The following is a 15,658-nucleotide window of genomic DNA, read 5'->3' on the forward strand; positions in this document are numbered from 1 at the left end:
TTGTTGAATGGTTGCACAGATTGATGCTGTGGTGGCTCTGAATGATGTTGTGGCGGCGACGAGTGATGCTGTGGCGTTCAGTGATGCTGTGGTAGCGCATAGTGGGTGAGGGATGGAGTGTGGGCGAGGGATGCAGTGTGGGGCGGGGGAGGGAAGGAGTGTGGGGCAGGGGAGGGATGGAGTGTGGGGCGGGGGAGGGATGGAGTGTGGGGCGGGGGAGGGATGGAGTGTGGGGCGGAGGAGGGATGGGGTGTGGGGCGGGGGAGGGATGGAGTGTGGGGCGGGGGAGGGATGGAGTGTGGGGCGGGGAGGGATGGATGGAGTCGGGGGATGGATGGATGGAGTGGGGGGATGGATGGATGGAGTGGGGGTATGGATGGATGGAGTGGGGGGATGGATGGATGGATGGATGGAGTGGGGGGATGGATGGATGGATGGAGTGAGATGGATGGATGGAGTGGGGGGGATGGATGGATGGAGTGGGATGGATGGATGGATGGAGTGGGGTGGATGGATGGATGGGGTGGGATGGATGGATGGATGGATGGAGTGGGGGGATGGATGGATGGAGTGAGATGGATGGATGGAGTGGGGGGATGGATGGATGGAGTGGGGGGATGGATGGATGGATGGATTGGGGGGATGGATGGATGGATGGAGTGGGGTGGATAGATGGATGGATAGAGTGGGATGGATGGATGGGTGGAGTGGGATGGATGGATGGAGTGGGATGGATGGATGGATGGATGGATGGAGTGGGATGGATGATGGATGGTTGGAGTGGGGGGATGGATGGATGGAGTGGGGGGGTGGATGGATGGATGGAGTGGGGGGGTGGATGGATGGATGGAGTGGGGGATGGATGGATGGAGTGGGATGGATAGATGGAGTGGGGGGATGGATGGATGGAGTGGGGGGATGGATGGATGGATGGATGGATAGAGTGGGGGGATGGATGGATAGAGTGGAGTGGGGGGATGGATGGATGGAGTGGGGGGATGGATGGATGGATAGAGTGGGGGGATGGATGGATAGAGTGGGGGGATGGATGGATGGAGTGGGGGGATGGATGGATGATGGATGGAGTGGGGGGTGGATGGATGGAGTGGGATGGATGGGTGGAGTGGGATGGATGGAGTGGGGGGGTGGATGAAATGGGGGGATGGATGGATGGAGTGGGGGGGATGGATGGATGGATGGAGTGGGGGAGCCGAAGGCAAGAAAAAAACGAGTGCAATCAGGGGAGCAGAAGGCAAGAAAATGAGTGCCTTCAGAGGAGCAGAAGGCACGAAAAACGAGTACAATCAGAGGAGAAGAAGGCACAAAAAATAGAAGAAATGGAGAAGCATGGGGAGTGGGCAGGAAAGAGATGGGGTGAGAGGATAAAGAGTTGGATAGAAGGACCAGGAGAAAAGGATGGAAGGTGGTGAAAGGAGGGTGGATGAGATAAGGGCGAGGATGTAGGTGGAAGAGACAGACTCAAAAGAGATGGGAGTGGAAAGAGACTATAGAGGAAAAGGAGGCTGGAGAGGAGAGGAGCAAGAAAGAGATCAGGGGGGAGGGGGCAGGGAGGCCAGAAGAGCTGTGAAGCATCCAGACTGTCCTGAAGAAAATAAGGTGCGAGGTCGAGGTGAGGCCAGAAAGAGATGAGAAGGGCGGATGGAGAGGGGAGAGAGGAGGTGAACATATGGCGGTGGGAACGGAAACATGCTAGAAATGACGAGCAGGGAGAGAATAAAACAGATGTGGGGAAGAGAAGGGGTTTACGCAGGAAGAGGGGAAGTAGGACGCTGCAAGGCGAGGAAAGAACATCGTAAGATGAGAAAGAGGGGTGGGGAGAACAGAAGGAGATGAGGACGGATAAGCATAGGGAGAGAAAATAAAGAAAATGAGGCAAGAGTGGAGAAGATAACGAGATACAGAAGAGACGATGGCGGAGGGGACGAAAACAATGAGATAAGGATGAGAGGATGGGAAGGAGGCTGGAGAAGTGAAGGGCATGGAGGGCGGGAGAAGGGTGAGGGAGCGAGCATAGGAAGGAGGAGGGAAAAAGATTCTGAGGGAATAGTGGAGGAGAGAAGAGAAAGGAGAAGCAGAGGGAAGAGAGACAAGAATGAAATGTGGATGCGTAAGAAGGGTAGGAAAGAAAGAGTGACGGGTGAGGACTCTAGGGTGGAATATTGTAAGAAATGGGAGGCAAAGAGAAGTGATGTGAAGAAAATGGATGAGAGAACATTATAAAAGAGAGTGCTGCTCTAGAGGGTACACGAGGAGAGTGAGGACAGGGCATGCAAAGAATGCACCTGAAGATGCTTACAGATGGTGAGAGGGAGCAAAGGGAGGGCTGGGGAAATAATGATGTGGAAGAAGTGAGGCGTAGCCAGAGATTGGGGGCGGGGGGGGGGGTAGAGGAGTAGGTGCAATGGAATGGTGAGGGGAAGTGGCATAGCGGAAGGAGTGAAGGAGCACAAGAGACTGCGCAGAGAGGTCAAGAGAGTGACGTGTGTGGTGGTGTGCATCAGGAGGCACTGGGACAAAGGCAGTCAGAGAACAAGTGAAAAGAGACAGGCCACGTGGAGTAAGAGACAGCAAAGTGGAGAGGGTGGTCACAGGATTAGAAGCAGCCCAGGTAGAAATGTGGGGAAAGAAGTGAGCCGCGGAAGGACTGCATGGTGCACGCGGGAAGGAGGGGAGGAACAAGGGAGGGGAAGGACACCTTCGGGTAATGTTTGCGCTATATAAAAGCGCATTAAATAAATAAGTAAATGAAGTCCGCTTTAGGAATTGTAAAATTCCTGGAGTCCAGTTTGTTTTGCTCTCTGCCGTCAAGTATTTTCAGTAGAGCAAGGAGTACGATTACAAACATGAACATTACGAACCTCCTGGAAAGTAAAGATACTTGCTTTGGCTGCAATAAATGTGCTGGTTTGTAGAGAGGATTCCTGTAAACAACAAGCTCTTGGCATTGCTGTGATTAGGGGGGGGCGGAGAAATGCGGCTCGGGAGCAAATGGGGGGAGGGGGCAGGGAGGCCAGAGGAGCTGTGAAGCATCCAGACTGTCCTGAAGAAAATAAGGTGCGAGGTGAGGCCAGAAAGAGATGAGAAGGGCGGATGGAGAGGGGGGAGAGGAGGTGAACATATGGCGGTGGGGACGGAAACATGCTAGAAATGACGAGCAGGGAGAGAATACAAGCCTTTCACCGTAACACGGCTGGCAGGGGAGGGGGCGGAGAGGGGAGAGGTGCGACACGGCAGTAGGAGGAGGAGGGGGGAGGAGAGTAGGGGAGGCACGGCCTAGCGGCAGGCAGGCAGGGGAGGAGAGGAGGAGGGGGGGAGGAGTAGGTGCAATGGAATGGTGAGGGGAAGTGGCATAGCGGAAGGAGTGAAGGAGCACGAGAGACTGCGCAGAGAGGTCAAGAGAGTGACGTGTGTGGTGGTGTGCATCAGGAGGCACTGGGACAAAGGCAGTCAGAGAACAAGTGAAAAGAGACAGGCCACGTGGAGTAAGAGACAGCAAAGTGGAGAGGGTGGTCACAGGATTAGAAGCAGCCCAGGTAGAAATGTGGGGAAAGAAGTGAGCCGCGGAAGGACTGCATGGTGCACGCGGGAAGGAGGGGAGGAACAAGGGAGGGGAAGGACACCTTCGGGTAATGTTTGCGCTATATAAAAGCGCATTAAATAAATAAGTAAATGAAGTCCGCTTTAGGAATTGTAAAATTCCTGGAGTCCAGTTTGTTTTGCTCTCTGCCGTCAAGTATTTTCAGTAGAGCAAGGAGTACGATTACAAACATGAACATTACGAACCTCCTGGAAAGTAAAGATACTTGCTTTGGCTGCAATAAATGTGCTGGTTTGTAGAGAGGATTCCTGTAAACAACAAGCTCTTGGCATTGCTGTGATTAGGGGGGGGCGGAGAAATGCGGCTCGGGAGCAAATGGGGGGAGGGGGCAGGGAGGCCAGAGGAGCTGTGAAGCATCCAGACTGTCCTGAAGAAAATAAGGTGCGAGGTGAGGCCAGAAAGAGATGAGAAGGGCGGATGGAGAGGGGGGAGAGGAGGTGAACATATGGCGGTGGGGACGGAAACATGCTAGAAATGACGAGCAGGGAGAGAATACAAGCCTTTCACCGTAACACGGCTGGCAGGGGAGGGGGCGGAGAGGGGAGAGGTGCGACACGGCAGTAGGAGGAGGAGGGGGGAGGAGAGTAGGGGAGGCACGGCCTAGCGGCAGGCAGGCAGGGGAGGAGAGGAGGAGGGGGGAGGAGAGTAGGGGAGGCACGGCCTAGCGGCCGTGCAATCAAGTAGTGAGGGGGCGGAGCTGGGGGAGGCTGTGAGAGAGAGTAGGCAAGGCAGGCGGCTGGGGGCATGTGCACGCGCTTTTAAGCTCAATGCACATGCGCATTGAGCTTAAAAGTCACGGGCACTGCAAGGAATCGCCACGATTCCTTGCAAGTTAGATAAAGTCTGGATGAGCCCCTATAGTCTCGCTTGCTCGATGCGCATGCGCATCGACAGGCGAGACCTAAAAAAGAGTCCCAGAAAATAAACTCAAAAACAAATGCTTAATGGGACGGAAAGTTAGGCGCTGCTCCAAGGCAGAATACAAATGCCAACAATGCGAGACAAAGAAGAAAGATTGACCAGTAGCGAGGAAGCCTTTTTGAAGGACAATCAAAATAAGGAATGAAAATGCATGTGCAGGATGTAAGCTCACCGAGTCGATCATAGCATGTCTCGAGAGACCGGGCATGCGCTGCCTATGCTAGACCTAAAAATGAAACATTAATGAACTAATGCGATCAGAAAATGTGCTGTATTATGCCGTATAATTTGACTTTTCTTTTGGCATAATTTACTGCTGCAGCATTATTTTGCCCGACGCGCCTCATATTTCCAGTGACTCTGCCTATTGGGTATGATTAGAGATTATGATTGATGATCTATGCAATACCTAAAATGTATTATACGGTGCCACAAATAAAAAAAAAAGGTTATGACCCAAAAATAAAAAAGACTCCAGACAGAAAATTCTCAGATCATATATATTCACGTGTAGCATACACATGCATTAAAACAAGTGAAATGAGTGCTGCTCGGTGTTAAGTGAACACACAGTGATCAAGAATTTGTATAAACTGCGCAAAAAGGTGATCACAATGAAATTAAGGCACAGCGGAAATAACCACAATACTATGTGCATGAGAAACTTAGAGGTCCACAGAAGAGCCGAAGAACTTGTGAACTTAGAGGTCATAAAATGAAAGTCTTTCTCGCCAGGGTGGTTGTCAATGGCATTTCGGCCCGTATCTTAGTAAGGGGTCATTTACAGGACTTATTAGTAGGATATGGGTCATCATCTTAGACATAACCAGCCATATGCAGTACAGAGGAAGAAAGCTGCATGAAAGTTAATCTTGGTAGGAGATCACATAGGCTGTTAAAAGTAGGCAGCCATGCGGAACAGGGAGGAATGAAGCTGCACCGAAAGTCAGACTTTGTATGAGTTCACTTGGACCCTTAGACAAAACTAGATGTAACCAGCCATGTGCAACTGGGAGGAATGGAGCTGCGCTGAGTAAGCCTTTGTAGGAGTTCACATGGGTACGTAGACATTTGCACCCATACACATGAGTGAAAAATGCAGCCGCATTGAGTTAGTCTTTGTAGGAGTTCACATGGGCAATTAGACCTAACCAGCCATACATATGAGTGAAGAATGGAGCTGGCTGAAAGTCAGCCTTGGTAGGAGTTCACATCGGCCCTCAAACATAACCAGACAAACATATGAGTGAAGAATGGAGCTGACTGAAAGTCATCCTTGAAAAGAGTTCATATGGGTACTTAGCCAACTCCCGCCATGCATAAGGGTGAAGAACGGAGCTGTGCTGAATGTCAGCCTTTGTGAAAGTTCACATGGGCCTGTAGACTTAACCAGCCATACACATGAGTGAAGAATCGGCTCAGCTGAAATGAACTAACAATTCAACTCCCAGAGTGCATTGTTTTATTAAATTAAAATCCACCATCTGGTAAACATACTCTAGCCATGCAGTAAGTGGCTGAGAGGGTTAATACAATTGCTGCAGGCCACTCATACTACAGTTCAAGCACTTCTTAATGCAGCTGTTTTAAAGCACACACTCTGTCATGTGAGACGATGAGACAGAATAGCATTATCCTTCAACTTGCTCATTTTCACCATCATGACTTCCTGTCAGCCCTCGTTTTTCAGTCAACAGAACTCTGCATTTTGTGCCTAGTGAAGGTTCACTCTTAAAATCCTAAATTGAAACTACAAGTCCCAGCACGCTTGGGGTTCTAGTCAACAAGCAGGGCTGACTGAGAGTACCCTGAGAGACATGGTGCTAGTTGACAGCTTCTTGCATTTTATCCCACAATATTTACATTCTGGTACTTGTTGTCTTGTATTTTGATAAGAGACATTTAAACTACGAGACTCAGAATGTAAAGTGGTGTGCACTGAACCGGCATGGGACTTGTAAATCTCACATACAGCTATGATAGTGGTGTAATTATTATTCAAACAGTAAAACAGTGCTGGCATGTACGATGTGATATTTTCATCAAGTCCTGGCTTTTAGCCCACAGTCCTGCACCCAAAACTACTTCTCACACCACTGACCCCCACCTGCATCTTGAAATCTTAAAACCACTGGTCTCAAACTCAGTGTCTCAAGTAGTCTTCAACAGGTTTTGGTGTTATGCTTGCTCATGGATTATGGCTTCCTGGCAGAAAGCCAAGTTCAAAATATCTGCATTGACTCTGACCCAGGCTGGCACAGACTTCTTTCCACCATCAGTTCACAGCTGACGAGCTGGCCTTAGTAAAATCACTAACACCCCTGCGCAGACCAACGCCTGGGGTGGAGCAAAGGGGAGGGGAAGACAATACAAACACATATAAATAATAACTGGATCAAAAAGTAAATATGTGCAGTTTAGTGTTATTAGAACTAGCTCGGGTATATCCTCGGTAACCCTTTATTCCTGCGTTACCCAGGATTAAAAGAAAATAGAATGGAGGCGAAATAAGATTGTTGGTACCCATTCACCCCTCCTTACACTGCATGTGTGCTGACATGTTTCAGCCGAATTACAAAGCCCTCAGTTCGAAGGTCTGGACGGCTTCTTTGGGACCTCTCGATCCCCTATATTTAGAAACCCCTCCTGTCCTACCTCAATCCAGTAGGTTAATTTTGGGTATTTCCCTCGTTCCTTTTAGGGGGATATATAAGTCACACTTTAGTGATATCTGTGGATATAAAAATCAAACCGCATACCCCACCGTAGGTCGAATCTGTGGATACATAAAATATATCCCAGGTATCTCCTATTGTTTCACACTGGCATCGCTATATCCCTTATATAGATGGCGTCCTAGAAGGGTCATCAGGGACCAGATCATTATATATCCTTCCTTGTGGCTCCAGATCCAATTGATCCAAAGTCCTTGCAATTATTTTGCACTCTTTTTGGATATAAAAAACTTTATTGCACAGATATCCCTCCACCCCTTGTATAAAACCACCCATCAAGGATATTATGCACTCCTCTGTTAACAGTCAGGCCCAATACTGTGTGCTTATTCGTATCTCCCACTTACCGAGTTTCAATGGTGATAGCCCTCGAAATGGCGTGAGAGTAGGAGCAACTCACTGTAGCCACATACTATACAAATTTAGGAGACAATGAATGAAGCATAAGTTCTTTAGCGTTTGCTTATGTTGCTGCATTAGGCAAATTCTAATCTAATGCTGAGCTCATTCGTGTAGTTTTTCTTTTTTAAAACCGTGACCCTAGTTTTCTTGGGAGCTATCAAAGAAAGGGCAGTCCCCACCTCCAAGAAACCATGTTGTCACAGTACGGTCTCTCTCTCAAAACTACGATCAAGACCGCAGTGCATGTTTCTACAAAAGCGGCATACAAAACCGTCTAGCCGCGAGGTTGTGTAGAATTAAATGGCCCCACCCTGACTTCTTATTTCTTCAAGGTGAGACCGCTGCCTCGGCAAAGCACTCCCTTCGCCGTGTAGCTAGCAGTCTCCTGTTGTGGCTCCTCCAGTTAACGGAGCTGGTCCGGTCCCGTGGCAGAGCCCCCCCCCCCCTTGACTGGACTGCACGAGGCATTAAATACGCTTCCTAGTCTTTTTTTAAAATTTTCGTCGGACTCTCTTGGGGCGCCGTGTTGGGATGGTGCGCTTATACCTATATTTGCTCGATTTGACCAACTCAATGTAAAAAATAGCATCACCACACATAACTATCCTCTGTGTGTGTGTGGTTCCTCATAAAACTATACCTAGAGAAGATCACCCGTTTTGTACACAAAAATCCTAATATGTGCTAAGTGTAAGGAAGACCCAATTTCCCTACCACAGGCATAGTCCAAGTATTAAAATCAATCCAGCAACACCCCTTCACGGGGTGTTTCTAGGATTTGTGAATACGTGATATATTCCAAAATCTTAAAGGGCGTACCTCACAATGTCTCTGAAGCTGTATCTAAAATAATCCTGACATCCCAGAATATAAAATAATTCATGTGCTCACTTTTTACTTCATGGTCATACTCTCATAAGTATTCACGTAAGAAAAGATATATGTACAACAACGGGGGACATAAAATCCTTCCTCAGTCGGGGAGAGTGTCACTAACTCACAAATGTCAACATACAACACCCAACAAGGTAGGGTTATGTTAAAGAGAGACACAGTGGAATTATTTGTTAGGTTACGCATGCGTGAGGAAGAGGCAGATGGAAGGAAGAAAAATGAGCATTGGCATATCCAACTGGTGTGGCGTGGGCTGACCCATTGCTCAATGCTGTAGTGGGATGAAGAGGGCTAACTGAAAGCCCCTATAATTAAGTATATCACTCCTATATTTTTAGTAAAATCAAAAGGTTTTGGTTAATGCTAGACCTTAAAACAAGATCAGAAAGCCCAATATCTTTGTCTTAACAAGGGCTTGTGTCACGTTTGCCAATTAAATAGTAATTCCGAGAAGCAGCAGGGATTCTGCTTGGTTCCAGCCCAACGTAAGCATGTGCCTTAAACCCCCCAAAGGCCTGTATTTATGGCTCATAAAATTAATCATAGTCACAGGGTTTGGAGTCAAAAAAGTGTGCATCAATGCATCTGAAATGTAACAGTAATACAACACGTATGACGCACCCCATCACTGCTGACGTCCCCAGTGCTGCACTGGAATAACTGAGGAGGGTCACAGTTGAGCTGGGACTGTTTAAGGGACCAATGGGGCAAGAGGTCGACCCAAAGTTCAGGTTAGTGCCAAAGGTTTTCAAGGGGCACATGTCGACAGCCTAACAAGAAAATTTTGGGGGTCAATAAGAAGCTAACTGACGTGCGCTTCTGCCGGGCAGATTTCAGGTTGCCACTAGACTGTGTGTTCAGCCACCTTCAAGGGTGCAAGATCACCCTCTCTAGGACATGTGTGAATAGGAATCCAATTAGGCAATTGAGGTGAACCAAAGCGATAGCTCTCAGAATGCACTGGTTTGCGGGGGAAATACTTAAGACTGAAACATGAGGTCTCCAGTGACATTGCGTCATCGGGTAGGTTTGGGGAAGGGAACTGCAAACCTCTGTCCAGTGGCTACTGCCATAAACCAAAAGGTGTAAAAGCAGGCATAATGTTAATTTCCTCTCTGTCTCAAGCAGCACTCCTAGTTCTTCCCCCTCCCTCTCCTGCTGCAGGGTGAGGTCACAGGCAAAGCTAGTGGAAAGAAAATGAAGAGCCCGGCGCCCTCGGGGAAAATGTGAAGGGAAAAGAACAATCTTTACAAGCTTGTTTATGTGGGAAGCCTGGAGCAGTGATCCGGATGCTGCATTCACCAGGCTGTAGACTGCCCTAGGAGATAGGTAAACTCGACTGTAAACAGTAACACCATCAGGAATAAAAGAAGATAATAGTCCCCAAACGACGGATAATCAACCAAAGCGTCAAGATACAGTACTTAGTCCCTGCTCCTGTGGGAGGAAACAAAGACAAAAGCAATGATTTTTTAAGGACACTGAAACACTGGCCTACTACAGTTTTTTTACACAGTAAGTGTTTGTCTTTTTGTTTATGGACTACTTCTTTTATATGTTGATAGTGATATTCTATCACCACGGCACCTGTATCAGGCGACACCAGGCAGCCTGGCACATTTTACAGGCAGTTTTACTTTGGTGTCCATAAGAGAGGAAATGGAAGGCTCTCCCAGCAGCTGAGGTAAGCCGAAAACCGCATTCACTTCGGTGTCTGTAGGAGAGAAGGGAAGTCCTCCCTCAGCAGCTGAGGTAAGCCGCAAACATAATAAGCAATGTCTGAAGAAGCCCTTTTTGGTGAAGTTTGTTAAACCTTATACTTAGATTTCTGGGCTTTAAGCGATAGGGTGGGACAGGAGTGGGGAGTCTTAAGAAAAACACGTGCATCTTACTGCATCCGGTTTTCCTTACTACTCCCCTCTTCTTCCCATCCTGGGAGCTGTACCTTTGTGCTGCGTTTTTGTTTCCATCGGTTTTCCAGGCCATTTCGGCCACCGTTCACAGCATGTCTTCTGGCTACAGTAATCTCCTGGTGTGAGTTGTTTAAATGTGCACGGTAAGCAAGCCTTAAATACCTCTGAAAACTCCCTGCCTTCCAACCAGCTACAGACACCAATCCCTCCCCCCTGCCCTCCCTCTCTCGCACACATACACGCAGTTTTAGTATTTACTTTCATGGTACCCTTGCCTCTGAAGTCCTTTTCTGTTATAAGAGATGTGTGTGGTTTTTTTTAACTGAAACCTAGCCCCTTTCGTGGTTTTCTCCTGCGGTTTCCCTATCAGATGTTATTTTCTCTTGTTCCACCTTTTGAGATTTATTGCGGGCGCTGCGCTTTATATTTGAGCATGGCGCCCACTTTTATTTTATTTTTTGAACATTTTTTTTTATTTGAGATTTGGAATATACAATAATACATGCCAGTATTTGTGAAGATGCATGTTTTTAACTCCAGAGGAGATGCTCATTGACAAAAGATGACATAACATAACAACAGAACAAGGTACAGAGTACAGAGTATTTCTTATCACATTAATGACACTATTTTCTATCAGATGATCCAGCTGAGCCGGCCAATATCATGCATCTATCCTAATAATTATTAATGAACAGCTGTGATTAGTCCCGCTACATATCCCCGTCCTGCCCACAGGAAAAAAGGCCTTCCCTCCATCCACTTAGATCTATCCGTTCCCATCCAGGGGCTGCGTCTGCAAATAATTTTTCAGTGGCTGCCAAATATCCTGCGGTCATGATTATGGTGGTTGTAACTTTGCATATATATCACTCTTGTATCACAATTGACAATGTCTCGAAGCCAAGCCTTCACTGTCTGTGTTTGTGCTCTGCTCCAGTGTAAAGAAACCTGATGCTTCGCAGTCAATAGGGCAATTCCTGCGAATCGCCTTACATTTGTCTTCAGAGGCTGGACATATCCTAGCAACGCCATCAGCGGTGCCGGTTGTAGATTGTGCTTGACCATTAGGGACAACCGCCGAAATACCTCCTCCCAATATGGCAAGATGAGCATGCAGTTCCAAGAAAGTTGCAAGAAATCACCATTAGGAGTAGTGCATTTAGCACACATATGTGCAGTGTTAAGGTCCATTATGGTAAGTAAGCCCAGGGTTATGTAGGCCCGGTGTTAATACTTAAAATGTAAAAGTTTGTGGCGATGAACATTAGATATGTATTGTGTCTGCACACAGCAGTAATCCCATATTTTATCCATCAATTGGATACAGAAGTCTTGCTCCCAGGCCCCTCGCGCCTTGACCCCCACAGTATATTTCGATTTGCTTCCAAACTTGGATTGAGAAGTATCCCAGATATGACCAACATATATAACATCCGTTGTGTTTCTTCCGCATTGTATGGGGCGGGTGTATGGGGCCATACTGAAGGCACCTTGCTCCAAAAAGATGAAAACAAATTTTTAAAGAGAATGTTATGTGTTCCCCCTTCTGCCTCTGTACAATTAATTCATGACGAGGTAGGGATCGAGTTTATCTCCGACTTAGCAGCCGTTCGGCCACTCTTATTGTGGCGTTCGATTTGGGCTAAGTCAGAGACTCGATTCACTCAAGAGATTATTCTTGATTGTATAGGTCTGGATCACTCTTTACGTATACAGTGGTTGAAATACATTCATTCCTGGTACAAAATTTTATTTGATATTGATGTTCTCCAGGACTCTGAATTGGCAGTTGCAATACCCAAAAAAGAAATTAAATATACATTTTTAAATTTTAAAAAGAATGAGCGAGATAAGGTGCATGGCAAGTTAGCCACCGTGAAGTTTTATAAGGAATTGAACCTAACCCCGGGGCTACAAAATTATCTTGCTATTGTGTCTCGTCGCTCCCATCAATTTGTGCTAACTCGAGTCAGATTGGGTATTGTACACCACCTCGTCGCATTCCCAAATCAGAAAACAAGATCTGAGATTCCCTGCCCATGTGACAACATATCACGACAGAGCTGTTGTCATTTTCTACTTTTTTGTAAATTTTATCATTTTTTAAGGGTAAAGTATTTAAAACCCATCTTTTTAAAATACAATATCCGATCTTCAAAGGGTGCTCTAGTCTTATTATGTTCTCTTGAGAATGCGGACATCTGTTTCTTTGTTGCTACTTTTATTTTGAAATGTACAGTTGCCAGGAAGAGCATAGTGCCGCTTTAACCTATATATTCCTGTCTGTACATAAATGTCCTTTTATGCTGTATATAGTATTTTATCCTTGTTTTTATGCCCAGAGTATGTATGGTCCTTTTTATATATCAAATTAACTTCTCCATGTTTCCCGGAGCCATTTCTTGATCTCTTGTCTTAAACTGTACAGCTGCCAGGAAAAGCACTTGGTGTGATAAATATATTTTCCTGTCTGTACATGTAAGATCTTTTTTATAGCTTTTTTAGCCTATTAGTAAAGTTTTAAAATTATTTATGCATTGTTACCCAGTGTATGGCAGTATTTGTTCCCTTCTTTTATGTATTTTCCCTGTGTATTTTTGTATTACTCTGCTTAGACTTATTACATATGCAATGAATCGTTTTTAGGTTGTTTCTGCTTGTATGATTTGTATTTTCCAAATCGAATAAAAGCTTATGAACTGACCCCCACTGCCTGGCGGAGAGTCAGAGATAAGTGATATAGTCAGGAAACCAAGTGTGCCCCGTCCGGTGCAGTTATGACCATTGTGAGCGGGGGAAAGTCCGGCATCTGGGAGCGCCCCACTCAGAGAGCTACGCACTCTATGCATAAGGAATTAGTACATGTTGGTGGCGTCGTCCTGGGGGATGAGTTACTCGGTGCTGCATAGTCGTCAGCCCTTAAAGAAATCACCCACCACTTGTAATCCAAGTAAGTTTAGACAGTGTATGCTTAGTAAGAGTTTCTGTTGTGGGGGGAAGCCAAGGGTTATCGGGCAATAATATATGTGCCGAGTATAGGAATTCAGCTTGTAAGTATTGTCGCAATTTGGACCACGCCTAGCACGCTGTTGGCAATGTCTGGATTTTGGCATGGCATCGAGGTAGACCCTAGCTTCAAATACTGAAGTCGGGCATCTGGGTGGTCCCAATAATATGTAAAGTGGATTTGGGCAGCCAAGTAGTATAAATAGAAGTCGGGAATCCGAACCAACCTCGCTTGTCTGGCATAACAAGGGTCTTCCAGCTCACCAGCCCAAATCAGGCGCATAAGAAGAGATCGTAGGGTATCAAAAAGGCTCACAGTAAGCGCGATGGGAATATTTTAAAAAAGGTTTAAGAACCTTGGAAGCACAACCATCTTAATTATGGCAATTCTGCCCGCCCTAGAGAGGGAGAGCTTGATCTATAGGTCTACCTGTGTGGTTAAGTGATCAATTGCTGGTCCATAGTTAATACGCACCACCTCCGGCGCAATACAGTGTTGAAAAATCCTTAGGTACTTCTGCGGTTCTGTGCACCATTTCAGCGGGATTTCAGTTTCTACCGGAACGGTGGGCGAAGTCAAAGAAAACACCTCTGACTTGGCCCAATTAATGACTAGTCCCGAGTATACTCCAAAGCGAACCACCTCCCGAAGTACCGGGGACAAGTTGGTGTCTGTCTTCCTCACGAATAGCATTGCGTCGTCTGCGTAGAACAAGGCCACAAGCGGGCCAGCATGAAACTCTATTCCCCATAACTATAATGAACAGGTGAAAGTGGGCACCCTTGTCCGGTACCACGCGTCAGTGGGAATTGAGAGATGATCACGCCGTTCGGCTTCAGGCAGACAACTGGGGTGGCGTATAAAAGTCAGATTAGATTGATAAAACGAATCGGAATCCCCAGTTTTTGTAACACTGCGTACAAGAAATGCCACTCCAAAGAGTCAAATGCTTTCTCCGCATCGAGTAGCACAGCCGCAGCTGGCAGAGCCTGCTCATGTTGATTTATAACAGCAAATATGTCCCGCAGGTTTAGGGCAGTAGAGCGGCCCGGTACTAAGCCCGCCTGATATGGACACAATATCGTATTAACCAATAGTGACGGCCGGTTGGACACAATTTTGGCTAATATCTTATAATCTTGATTAAGGAGAGACAATGGCCTGTAGGATGTGCAACTCCGGGGTGTTTTACCCAGTTTGAGCAAAAGCGTAATTATTGCTTCCCGCATCGTAGGGGAGAGAGATACTGTCTCTAAGGCCTCGTCGTGTACCTCTAGTAACCGCGGAGCCAGTTCGTCCTGGTAAGTGATGAGTCTGAAAGTATTTTCTATAAAACATTGATAGTATGACTATGCCTTCTTTTCACAGACACAGATGCATGAGGCTTGACTATTATTGATCATCGCGTGTGCATAATCCGGAACCCCAACGTAGTCCTAGGCAGCTCTGTGTGTATGTCTAGCATTTTAATGCATCTGTGCAGCTACTGCCTTATGAAACATTATAATATAGTCTCTGTGTGATATTCCAGCACTTTAGGCAGCTGTGGTGTTTAAGTTAACTTAAGCCAGTATATGCAATGATGTTATCATCTTCTGTAGCTATTGGGTGTACTGCACTATTTAAACTTTGAAATATTGAGGGTGTTGGGAGGTTATCAGGGGTGACCCAGCTACACAGTTTGTTTGGCAATTGTATTATTTTTACCCTCCTTGAGATAACCACACAATCTGCTTCTCACAGTAGACATGGACAAATGCTCTCCGAAAGACATACAGTAGAAAGATACAGCTTAGTGCCTTTTATTTTACACTAAGCTCGATCGCAAATCGTTGGTACATCATTTTGTAGCAGTTTTTAAAGGGAATCCTAATTTGCACTCAAATTAATTTTCTGCAGTAGGGCCATGAAGTCCCATTATTTTACTCCTTATTCTGTTGTTTGTGTATATAAGCAATCTTGAATGCGATGTCTAATGATATGCATCATTTACGGGCACGTCTGTTTCACATGTAATTGTTATCATAATATTTTTGCAGATATACCCCTAGATTGACTCCTCATGGTCTGGACTAAAACAGTCAACCCCAGAGAATACTGCGCTCACCGAAAGAGGCAGATAACTTGCTTGGCTGGGGCAATATGGTGGAATGTGCTTCCTCGT

The 15,658-nt window shown here is 46.4% G+C and overlaps 1 protein-coding gene across 2 annotated transcripts in view; it reads left to right on the forward strand.

Moving 5' to 3' along the window:
• ANKIB1 (ankyrin repeat and IBR domain containing 1) overlaps window positions 1-15,658 on the forward strand; it is a 580,820-nt gene that overhangs the window by 436,235 nt on the left and 128,927 nt on the right. The window lies entirely within an intron of this gene.

This window comes from Lissotriton helveticus, chromosome 10 (genome assembly GCF_964261635.1).
Source record: "Lissotriton helveticus chromosome 10, aLisHel1.1, whole genome shotgun sequence".
Lineage (NCBI taxonomy): Eukaryota > Metazoa > Chordata > Amphibia > Caudata > Salamandridae > Lissotriton > Lissotriton helveticus.